We start from the raw sequence: 13,251 nt of genomic DNA on the forward strand, positions 1-13,251 counted from the left end.
CAGGCGGATTTTGTAGTCACCTTCTATCCTTCCTAGACCAGAAAACACTTTTGGGAATTTCTTTTTGAAAACCTCACCTGGGTCCTCCAGTTCGCTCACTCTCTCAATGAGTTGCAATGCTTCAATTGCTGGCAGCCCAAGCAACGGTCTGGCTAGAGAGTCAATGACGAAGACAGGCTGGATGGCACTTTTGTCTTTACTCTCCAGTTTAATCACCAAGTGCCCTACCACTGGTAAAAATCGTAGTACTGGGACTGTACAGTTTTTTGTTTGTAGAGAGCAAAGGGCCATCTCTGCTATAGCTATACAGCCTAGTTGGGATAGCTGTCACTGCTGCCCCAGTGTCTAGTTTAAATGACACAACCTCCCCATTGAGTTTAATGTCTGAATGCCAGCCAGTATTGTTTCCCTTTACTTCTCCCAGAAAGATGATGTCCTGCTGTACCTACTCTGACATCTCATGCATTTGCTTTAATTGACAGACAGCTCAAAAGTGTCCTCTCCTGTGACATTTCCTGCTTTCCGGATCCTTTGCTGGGCAATCTTTCCATCTGTGGAAAGGGGATTTTCACATTTGCGACAAACACTTGAACTAGCTACTGGTGCTGTCTGTGATTGTTTTCTCCACGTCTGTCTCTGTTCTGTGTTCCCCTACGTTTTTTTAGCTCTGTATGAAAATGCATGTATTTCCCCACTCTCTTCGTTCTGTAAGGAGCTGCTGTCGCGCAGTATCGTCTGCTGTCTTTTTTCTGTCTCACTTTGCCTAACCTGGTTTACAGCTTTGGACCAGGTAAACTGGGAATCCAACTGTAACTTTTCAGAAAGTGATATATTTCTTATTCCGACTACAATCCGATCTCAGATCAGCTCTTCCCTGAGCACGCCAAACTGACAATGTTCTGCTAGTTTGTGAACAGCTGTGATACAACTGTTGGTGGTTTCACCCTGCTCTTGTTTGCGCATATTAAACCTAGCTCTCTCAAAAATAATGTTGTGTCTCCCTATAAAATGCGTTTCAAAACAGTCTTTAACAGCACTGTAGTTTAGTTTCTCTTCCTCGGTCAACGTTGAAGCATTTAATATATCCTCGGCTTCATCACCCATAGAGTAGATCAGTGTATTAACTTGAAATGCCTCATTTTTCACGTTTAAGCCTGATGCTACCCTGTACCTTTCAAAGCGCCTGATCCATTTAGGCCAGTTTTGAATGTCCATACAAACCACATTTTCCGGGGGACTAATGCGAAATCCGTCAGCACTAGCCACTGGCCTGTCCGTGTTTGCGCCACAGCCCGTTGAACTTGGAGTCGCAAACCCTGAAATCCCGCCAGCTTCTTCCTCTTGCAACATGTTGCTTAGCAGTAACTTAGTCCTTGCTCGTTAGCTAGCAAAATAATGATATGCGCTGTTTTATCTCCAACACTGTGCCCTCCCTGCTTTGAAACAGCCTGAATGTATGATTTACTTGGTATGTCCTTCACATTTATGTGAATTTAAAACCACTTCTGACACCATGTAGTATGATCTAAAATAAGGACGCGCGACAACGAGGTTCTAGCTCCAGCCTGTTTATTAACCTAACCCTTGCATGTCCTACATAGGTATGGATACGCCCAAGGGACATCCTACTACAACAATAATAGTGGTTATTAAAAACAAAAAACTTTGTTTGAAGTGAGAATAGGCATTGGTCTGAAACAGAAAAGAAGGGAAATTCATGAGCAACACAATGCCTATTCCATCCATGCTCTACCAAGGTTTTCGAGGTGACCAGAGTAAACGGCCTGCTCCTCAGTCTCAGTTGCTAAGATATGCATATTATTATTAGTATTGGATAGAAAACACTCTGAAAACTGTCTGAATGATGTCTGTGAGTATAACAGAACTCATATGGCAGGCAAAAACCTGAGAAGAAATCCAAACAGGAAGTGAGAAATCTGAGGTTGGTATATTTTCAACCCAGGCCCTATTAAATTCACATTGGGATATGAATGAAGTTGCACTTCCTAGGGCTTCCACTAGATGTCAACCGTCTTTAGAAACTTGAATACGGATTCTACTGTCTTGTGGGACTGAATAAGAGCTGAATGAGTCAGGTTACTGGCAGAGAGCCATTTCCTGGTCACGTGCATTCCACATGATATCGCTCCTCTAGGAATTCTCCGGTTGGAACTATTGAAGATTTATGATAAAAACATCCTAATGATTGATTCTATACTTATTGAAATGTTTCTTCGACCTGTAATATAACCTTTTGAAGTTTTTGTCCTTAGTAATGCACGAGCGTTTGGATATGTGTACTAAACGCGCTAACAAAAGTAGCTACTTGGACATAAATAACGGACATTATCCAACAAATCAAGCATTTATTGTGGAACTGCGATTCCTGGGAGTGCATTCTGATGAAGATCATCAAAGGTAAGGGAATATTTATCATGTAATTTCTGGTTTCTGTTGACTCCAACGTGGCGGCTAATTTGATTATTTTTCTGAGCGCCGTCTCAGATTATTGCATGGTTTGTTTTTTCCGTAAAGTTTTTTTGAAATCTGACACAGCGGGTGCATTATAAGGACAGGTATATCTATAATTCCATGTCTATAACTTGTATTATCATCTACATTTATGATGAGTATTTCTGTTGAATCAATGTGGCTATGCAAAATCACTGTAACGCGCCAATGTAAACTCATATTTTTTTATATAAATATGAACTTTATCAAACAAAACATACATGTATTGTGTAACATGAAGTCCTATGAGTGTCATCTGATGAAGATCATCAAAGATTAGTGATTCATTTTATCTCAATTTGTGCTTTTTGTGAACAATCTTTGGCTGGATGTTTTAACCAACAGTGCAATTCAAGAAGAGTTAAGAAAATATTTGCTAGATTATCTGTGCAAGTGTCTAAATCAGCAGTTTACACATGATGACTTCAGCCTTATGTGAAAAACCTTACTTGCAAAATATAGCTAGCTAGCTAGCTGTCCTTGCTAGTTGGTAAGCTACCTAGCCAATGATAGCTCTCATCTGACTGGTAAACGCTTGTTAATCAAAATAAAACCATATTCATTGGCTAGCTACCTTTGTTTGCCTGTTTGTTATCTAGGTAACATTAGCTAGCTGGTAAAGTTTGCTAGCTAGCTACCTAGCAAATCAAAATATCTGTTTGAATGTATTGATTTCCCTCAGCTTGAATACCACCATATATCTAGCTATATACAGTAGCCTAGGTTTGTTTGCATACAAAACTTAGTCAATCCAGGATTTTTTAGGTCCAATGGTCACTTTATGGACGCTATAGTGTTGTTTTAATTTCGTTTTCAGGATTTGAGCTAGGTAGGTACATGGTACACTCTTAAAACCTCTTATGGATCGGCCCCTTTTTTTCAATTTTCGCCTAAAATGACATACCCAAATCTAACTGCCAGTAGCTCAGGCCCTGAAGCAAGGATATGCATTTTTCTTGGTACCATTTGAAAGGAAACACTTTGAAGTTTGTGAAAATGTGAAAGGAATGTAGGAGAATATAACACATTAGATCTGGTAAAAGATAATAAAAAGAATAAACCAACCGTTTTTTTGTATTTTTTTGTACCATCGTCTTTGAAATGCAAGAGAAAGGCCATAATGTTTTATTCCAGTCCAGGTGCAAATTAGATTTTGGCCACTAGATGGCAGCAGTGGATGTCCAAAGTTTTAGACTGATAAAATGAACCATTGTATTTCTGTTCAAAATTTTGAATCAAGACTGCCCAAATGTGCCAAATTTGTTTATTAATAACTTTTTATGTTCAAAACTGTGCACTTTCCTCAAACAATAGAATGGTATTCTTTCACTGTAATAGCTACTGTAAATTGGACAGTGCAGCAGTTAGATTAATATCAATATCAGATATGTCTATGTCCTGGGAAATGTTCTTGTTACTTACAACCTCATGCTAATCGCAGGGGACCCACCAATCCTGAAGAAATTAAAACTCAGTTGCTAACAACCCTGTTAAAAAATCTAGTATGTGGTTCTCGGTAATGGACGGACAGCTCATGTTGTGTACTTCCAATGAAGTTGATTTGCAAAATGTCATCAAGATTGGTGTCATATTGGCTTAAATATGATGATAGGGAGATTTTATTTAACACTGAGCTTCAACCAATACCTATAATAGGCATGACTATTGTCACCTTTTTTAATAGGTGATGGCAGCACTATATGGTGTACCGTTTAGGTGAACTGCACTTTTAAACCCTGTTTAGAGAACTGCACCTTCAAATAATCTTGCTTAGAGAGCTTCACCTTTAAATCTTGTTTTGAGAAAATCACCTTTAAATCTTGCTTTGAGAACTTTACCTTTAAATCTTAAAATCAAAACAAAGTTTATTTGTCACGTGCGCCAAATACAACAGGTTGACCTTACAGTGAAATGCTTACTTACAGGCTCTAACCAATAGTGCATAAAAGGTGTTAGGTGAACAATAGGTAAGTAAAGAAATAAAACAACAGTAAAAAGACAGGCTAAATACAGTAGCGAGGCTATAAAAGTAGCGAGGCTACATACAGACACCGGTTAGTCTACCACATGTAGATATGGTTAAAGTGACTATGCATATATGATGGACAGAGAGTAGCAGTAGTGTAAAAGAGGGGTTGGCAGGTGGTGGGTGGCGGGACGCAATGCAGATAGCCCTGTTAGCCAATGTGCGGGAGCACTGGTTGGTCGGACCAATTGAGGTAGTATGTACATGAATGTATAGTTAAAGTGACTATGCATTTATGATAAACAGAGAGTAGCAGCAGCATAAATCTTGTTTAGAGAACTGCACCTTTAAATCTTGTTCAGGAGAAACGAACCTTTAAACCTGGTTTAGAGAACTGTATCTTTAAACCCCATTTAGAGAACTGCACCTTAAAACCCTGTCTGTAAGTCCCAGGTGGTCATCTGTCTAACAGGAAGCTCTTGGGAATGGATTTTTGTGGAGCTCATCTCATTTTGTAAATACCCAGCTGCATAAATGGCTAATATCACAGAGTAAAAATGTAACCTATGCATGTCGCCTTAGACAAGGGTGTGAGCTAAGCAAATATATTATTATTATTCCTCCCCAACCCTTATGCCATAGCATGCATGTAGCTTGTATAGAGAAGCTAGAGATGAATGCTAAACAGCAGCAGAACACACACAAAAACAGAACATTCTATCCTCGTGTTAGAATCTCTGTTACATTGGATTCCTGTTTTTTTGTCACTCAGAATTATTTAATGTTGTCTTTAAAGCACTAAATTATTTGGCATCAGGCTTGCCAGTCTGACAAGCAGCCAGCTTCGCTAACTTTCAGATACGCTTCTGTGAGCCAAGTGCACACATTCTAAGAGTAAACTGTTAAAACAAGAGAAATACGTGTCCTAGTTCCTCTCAACGTTTTAACCATCTTCCTGACAGAAGACAGCCATGTCTATGTATACTGAACAAGAATATAAACCAAAATATAAACGCAACATGCAACAATTTCAAAGATTTTGCTGAGTTATAGTTCATAGAAATCAGTCGATTTAAATAAATAAATTAGGCCCTAATCTATGGATTTCACATGACAGGGCAGGGAAACTCGGTCTCAACCTTTAAGTCTCTACTGAAGACTCATCTCTTCAGTGGGTCATATGATTGAGTGTAGTCTGGCCCAGGAGTGGGAGGGTGAACGGAAAGGCTCTGGAGCAACGAACCGCCCTTGCTGTCTCTGCCTGGCCGGTTCCCCTCTTTCCACTGGGATTCTCTGCCTCTAACCCTATTACAGGGGCTGAGTCACTGGCTTACTGGGGCTCTCTCATGCCCCCCCCCCCCTTGGGTTGTGCCGTGGCGGAGGTCTTTGTGGGCTATACTCAGCCTTGTCTCAGGATGGTAAGTTGGTGGTTGAAGATATCCCTCTAGTGGTGTGGGGGCTGTGCTTTGGCAAAGTGGGTGGGGTTATATCCTTCCTGTTTGGCCCTGTCCGGGGGTGTCCTCGGAATGGGCCACAGTGTCTCCTGACCCCTCCTGTCTCAGCCTCCAGTATTTATGCTGCAGTAGTAGTTTATGTGTCGGGGGGCTAGGGTCAGTTTGTTATATCTGGAGTACTTCTCCTGTCCTATTCGGTGTCCTGTGTGAATCTAGGTGTGCGTTCTCTAATTCTCTCCTTCTCTCTTTCTCTCTCTCGGAGGACCTGAGCCCTAGGACCATGCCCCAGGACTACCTGACATGATGACTCCTTGCTGTCCCCAGTCCACCTGGCTGTGCTGCTGCTCCAGTTTCAACTGTTCTGCCTTAATATTATTCGACCATGCTGGTCATTTATGAACATTTGAACATCTTGGCCATGTTCTGTTATAATCTCCACCCGGCACAGCCAGAAGAGGACTGGCCATCCCACATATGCTCTCTCTAATTCTCTCTTTCTTTCTCTCTCTCGGAGGACCTGAGCCCTAGGACCATGCCCCAGGAATACCTGACATGATGACTCCTTGCTGTCCCCAGTCCACCTGACTGTGCTGCTGCTCCAGTTTCAACTGTTCTGCCTTATTATTATTCGACCATGCTGGTCATTTATGAACATTTGAACATCTTGACCATGTTTTGTTATAATCTCCACCCGGCACAGCCAGAAGAGGACTGGCCACCCCACATAGCCTGGTTCCTCTCTAGGTTTCTTCCTAGGTTTTGGCCTTTCTAGGGAGTTTTTCCTAGCCACCGTGCTTCTACACCTGCATTGCTTGCTGTTTGGGGTTTTAGGCTGGGTTTCTGTACAGCACTTTGAGATATCAGCTGATGTACGAAAGGCTATATAAATAAATTTGATTTGATTTGATTTGGATGCAACCATGGGTGGGCCTGGGAGGGCATAGGCCCACCCAGTTGGGGGCCAGGCCCACCCACTGGGGTGCCAGGCACAGCCAATCAGCATGGTTTTCTTTTTTATTACAGACAGAAATACCCCCCCCCCCCCCCCACCCTCCCTCCCTCCCTCTGCTCATATGATCCCGCAGGTGAAGAAGACGGATGTGGAGGTCCTTGGCTGGCGTGGTTACACGTGGTCGGTCTGCGGTTGTCAAGAAAGGAACATTCAATTCTCTGGCAACAGCTCGGGTGGACATTCCAGCAGTCAGCATGCCAATTGCACGCTCCATCAAAACGTGAGACATCTGTGGCATTGTGCTGTGTGACAAAACTGCACATTTAGAATGGCCTTTTATTGTCCCTAGCACAAGGTGCACCTGTGTAATGATCATGCTGTTTAATCAGCTTCTTGATATTCCACACCTGTCAGGTGATGGATTATCTTGGCAAAGGAGAAATGCTCACTAACAGGTATGTAGACAAATTTGTGCACCAAATTTGAGAGAAATAATATTTTTGTGCGTATGGAACATTTCTGGGATCTTTTATTTCAGCTCGAAACATGGGACCAACACTTTACATGTTGTGTTGATATTTTTGTTCACTATAATAACAACACAAAACTGTTTTTTTTTGCATAAAATGATTATCTTTGAAACAAGACAGCCATGATAGTCACTTAGCTTGCTCCATCATGTCATAGTGGCTCTGCCAAAGAGGACGTTATCCAGACCACGTGTTGTGTCTCAAATGGCACCCTATTCCCATCTTGCTCTGGACAAAAGTGGTGCACTATATAGGGAATAGGGTGCCATTTGGGACACAAACATGGCGTCACCCAGCTTGATGGAGTCCGCCATCATGACTCCAATCCATTCAGACCATAATTTCCACGGGGTGAAACCTATAATATATAGCATTTATGCGTACATACATTTTTTTAAGTATGCGTGGCCCCGGGATTGAACCCACTATCCTGGAATTGCAAGCACCATAATCTACCAACTGAGCTAATCTACCAAAGGAAAAATGCTCACTAACAGGGATGTAAACAAATTTGTACACAGAATTTCAGAGAAATAAGCTTTTTGTAAGTATGGAACATTTCTAAGATTTTTTTATTTCAGCTCATGAAAAATGGGACCAACACTTTACATATTGCGTTTATATTTTTGTTCAGTATAGAAAGAAACCACATTACCGCCACATTACCATTTATTATTATCGCCACATTACCATTTGAAAAACAAGGGATCCAGCCATATTGCACAGCACGCAGTGAGTGCATGTTTTTCTAGCTTTTTGGCACAGCCCTGGTCTTATCTCAATAACATTTAATTTTACAATCAATATTTGATCAACACTGCTACTGGGCCTCAATGGAGGGACTTTAATTTAGATTTGAAAAGCACTGATGCAATGAATCTTGTACTGACCACAGTCCAATGGTTGATTAATTATCTTTAGATGAGTTCATAACCACAATGATAATCCACGCTGGAAACAAACCAGTCATTTTCTCATAGACTCATTGGTTATGATCATTACTTAACCATTTCTGTAATTGTACAATTGTCATCTGGTTTATTTAGCCTATTACTCATTGAGAGACAACACCCAAGAGCCACTCAAAAAATGTGACAATGGTGTATTGTGACACCGTGGTGTGCAAGGAACTCCATGCTTGGGATACATGGCACACCTATTTAGAACAGTGTCACTTCAAAGTCATTCACAGTTATAGCTTTGCCATTTGGGCTCACTTAAAGGCTCTGCGTTGAGTGACAGACAACCTCAAGAAGACCCTATTGTGTAAGCCCCACTGAGGCTAGGGGAAGGTGGTGTAGTAACACCAGGGTTGTGGGTTTGATTCCAAATGCTGCCACATACACAAACATGTTATGTACTTATTGTTTTGTACGTTTCTTTGGATAAAAGCATCTGCTAAATGGTATATATTTTTTTAATTATTTGCATATTGCCCCCCGGTAGACCTGGGAGCTATTCCTATGAGACAGACCTTTCAGACGCTAAACAACTGGTGCACGTAATCAATGACTTCCAATATGGTTAACATCAAGGACAGGGTAGAACCTATTCCTTATCACAATTTCCTCTTTAATAGGCCCGCGTGAACAGGAAACACTCATTCCTTCCTCCTCTTGTTCCTCTAAACATTCTGTGAAAGATGTATAATTCAGTGAGACATGCATACATATTCATGAGAGATTATTATTCCACATACTTCAAAAACCATGTCAATGACTGACTACAAACACTTTTGTGGTGGAGCTGTTCTCCTTTTCAGAGTCGGATAACAATAATCATTGCAGTTGTTTTTCACTCAAATGGCTGTCAAACTATACAATGGCAAAATTATGTAGAAATAGAAATGACAGATAGGGTGTCAGACAGTCAGTATGTTGTAAAGGACATTGCAGTGCTGCTGTGCTGAGAACCTGGAGGCAGTGAAACGGCCTGAAGCTGGAGCTGCCTGTAAGTCTGCCTGCCCAGCTGCCTGGGCGGTAATGTAACTTTTGTGGCAGAGAGTAGATAATATCCCCTGAGACCCTGACCATCCGACAGCACTAACTGGGGAACTGGGACAGAAACAAATATATAACATCCACAGCAGGGCCCTCATCCCAAGTGGGATGACCCTGAACCCCCAGAGCCTCCAGAGAGACTCCAGTCTGATGGTGCTCTTTGTTACATGTTGTCCCGTTAGCCAGGCAGTGTTCTGGGGATCTGTTGGAGATGAGCTGTTAGCCAGGCAGTGTTCTGGGGATCTGTTGGAGATGAGCTGTTAGCCAGGCAGTGTTCTGGGGATCTGTTGGAGATGAGCTGTTAGCCGGGCAGTGTTCTGGGGATCTGTTGGAGATGAGCTGTTAGCCGGACAGTGTTCTGGGGACCTGTTAGAGGTGAGCTGTTAGCCAGGTACTGTTCTGGGGATCTGTTAGAGGTGACCTGTTAGCCAGGTACTGTTCTGGGGATCTGTTAGAGGTGACCTGTTAGCCAGGTACTGTTCTGGGGATCTGTTAGAGGTGAGCTGTTAGCCAGGTACTGTTCTGGGGATCTGTTAGAGGTGAGCTGTTAGCCAGGTACTGTTCTGGGGATCTGTTAGAGGTGAGTTGTTAGCCAGGTACTGTTCTGGGGATCTGATAGAGGTGAGCTGTTAGCCAGGTACTGTTCTGGGGATCTGTTAGAGGTGAACTGTTTGCCAGGTACTGTTCTGGGGATCTGTTAGAGGTGAGCTGTTAGCCAGGACCTGTTCTGGGGATCTGTTGGATGTGAGCTCGGGGTAAGCCACTTAAACCCTTACCCAGTGTGATTTTCCAAATTGAGAGTGATCAGTGAGTGTCACTGGCTTTGGCTGACATAATCTGTTGGTTTTGGAAATGTGATCAGAATCCTTTCAACACCTACCTGGCTTGGGACTGCGTGGGTATAAATTCAGGGGCTAAAAGGCATTTATTTAATCTGACCCTTCACGTAATGAGAGACGCTCTCCGCTGATAACAATATGAGACTGAGGTACCTCGGAGGACTGGCGGAGTCGAGCCCCCTGTGTTACACCAACAAAGGCCTGTGCACCGCCTGCGTCGTTGTGACACTCATCATCATTCAAAATGAGTAAGCTGACATTAGCTGTCATGAGGCATGACACGTTGTGTGCTCTGCCTCTGTGACACTATGAACAGCAGCAGGTATGTAAGTGGTGGTGAATTATGGGGCTCTGATGTGCTGGGTGAATATAGGGCCTCTGAGGGAAAGCTAGAGAACATTAGTGGTTAGAGGTGAGAGGTGGTGGCGACTATAGCTCTAATGTGTTGGGGAAAGGACCTGTGGGGAATGGGGAACATTTAAGGTTGGAGATGGGGGGGGGGTGCACTGGGGTGAAGGTCATGCTCTGTACTTTAAATAACTGGTGTTCCATACTTTGCTCTGGTTCAACCCTCCAGGGGACTATTGCAAAGACAAACTATAGCTGCTGTTTTATCCACATGCCTTACAATAGACATCACCTGCCTGAGAGACTGCATAGGCTACTTACTGGCCAAACATTTGAGACGCTCATCAAATAATGTTTTCATTCATGGCTGCCCCTGTTGAAACATGACTCCTCGTGTCTCCCTCTGTGGCGTCCTCCAAGACTCTGTCTGTCTGTGGCTACAATAAGGATACATATAGGACTACATAATCAATCAAATGTATTTATAATGCCTGTTTTTACATCAGCCTATGTCACAAAGTGCTGTACAGAAACCCAGCCTAAAACTCCAAACAGCGAGCAATGCAGGTGTAGAAGCACGGTGGCTAGGAAAAACTCCCTAGAAAGGCTAGAACCTAGGGAGAAACCTAGTAGAGGAACCAGGCTCTGAGGGGTGGCCAGTCCTCTTCTGGCAGTGCCGGGTGGAGATTATAACAGAACATGGCCAAGATGTTCAAATGTTCATAGAGGACCAGCAGAGTTAGATAACAATAATCACAGTGGTTGCAGAGGGTGCAACAGGTCAGCACCTCAGAAGTAAATGTCAGGTGGCTTTTCATAGCCGATCATTCAGAGTTAGAGTCAGCGGGTGCGGTAGAGAGAGTCCAAAACAGCAGGTCCGGGACAAGGTAACACGTCCAGTGAACAGGTCAGGGTTCAATAGCCGCAGGCAGAACAGTTGAAACTAGAACAGCAGCATGACCAGGTGGACTGGGGACAGCAAGGCGTCATCAGGCCAGGCAGTCCTGTCAGAGGTTGTCTCTCGCCACACATATATTGTCATGTATTGGAAAAAGCTTTCATATCTTTGTGCTGTAGGATATTATGAATCCCATTTGATTGATTTGGTTACATTCAGTCTGCTTGAATTTATTTAAGTATTCAGAGTGAGACAAAACAGATTTCACATGCGTCACATTCTCTGTTTATAATCTATGCATAGTCACTTTAACTCTACCTACAAGTACATATTACATGTAGGTAGACTAACAGGGGGCCCCGCACATTGACTCTGTACTCTGTACCAGTACCCCCTGTATATACTGTAGCTTCACTTGTTATTTTACTGCTGCTGTTTAATAATTTGATACTTTTTTTCTATTTTCTATTATATATTAATCTATTTTTTACTTAACACTTGTTTTTTTTTTATTCTTAACTTCTTAAAGCATTGTTGGTTAAGGGCTTGTAAGAAAGCATTTCACTGTTAAGTCTTCCATCTGTTGTATTCCGCGCATGTGACAAATGCAATTTAATTTGCACTTTAAAATCATTATATCCGTTTCTTCTCCACTTAGATTCTATAGTTGAAAGGGAGTGCTGCATTTGGTTGAGTTGTGAACTAACGTGAAATCCCCACGAAAATGTCACCCTGACATTGGATTTAAGTTAAAAGCTGGATGAAAAAATACATTTCCTCATGTTGATGACTTTTTGCAAATCCAATCAGTTTTCCACGTTGTTTCAACGAAATCACATGAAATGTGTCGGTTGTATTGAACATATTGATTATCCCATGTATAAGGAATGAAATATAGAATAAAAATCTCTCAGATGTGATTAATATTTATTTTTCTTCAATGTTCAAGGAATCGAGCACCTTCATCAACATTCCACAAGTGCAATTTGGCTATATAAACTTTCGCAAAACTACAGCATTCTAGAGAGCCAGAGACAGCCGCGTCACTAATTGAGTCACCGCGAATTGCGAACACTACATAGCCACAAAATATAATAGGCTACACCTGTGATTCCAGGTAGCCCACCCTTTTGATGGGCACGTCCTATTCGTTTGTGGCGATGTAAAATATACCGGGCTGAAGCGTATGTTGAGTTGCATAGCAGATATTCCATTGAAAAACATACAAGCCTCGGCGGAAAGAGAGGAGCTGGCACCGCGTCCAACAACAGCAAGGAATCCGTTAGCGATACCCTAAATAATTGGAAAACCGACATGCTGCAAACACATTAACCATCTCGCTTGCTCAATATCTCTCTTATTCCAGACCCCCAACATACCGCCAGATAAGCAGCATGGAGAGACATGTTTATGCAACTGCAAGTTATAGCTCTACCTTGACTATATAAATAAACAGCATGAAAAGCAACAGCATTCACTTTTGAAAATAGTAACAACTTCCTAGTAGCCACAAAATAATAAACGAATGTTCAGCATTATTATTAACACAACATTATTAGGCCTATTGCTGTGTACTAACTTTTAGTAGCCTACGAGTTCAATAGGACTTAGAATGTATTATATATCATGACAGAAATGCCAGGTGCACATTCTGTAGAACTCAAACATTGCTCATTGCTATTCGTTTCAAGTCATTTGAATGCATTCTATATGATATAGCCTATTATGCATTGTGTTCCGCTATCTGATTTTG

The 13,251-nt window shown here is 42.1% G+C and overlaps 1 protein-coding gene across 1 annotated transcript in view; it reads right to left on the reverse strand.

The window, feature by feature from the left end:
* Positions 1-13,251, reverse strand: part of LOC139383354 (cysteine-rich motor neuron 1 protein-like) — a 171,874-nt gene that overhangs the window by 157,564 nt on the left and 1,059 nt on the right. The window lies entirely within an intron of this gene.

This window comes from Oncorhynchus clarkii, chromosome 25, assembly GCF_045791955.1.
Source record: "Oncorhynchus clarkii lewisi isolate Uvic-CL-2024 chromosome 25, UVic_Ocla_1.0, whole genome shotgun sequence".
Taxonomy (NCBI): Eukaryota; Metazoa; Chordata; class Actinopteri; order Salmoniformes; family Salmonidae; genus Oncorhynchus; species Oncorhynchus clarkii.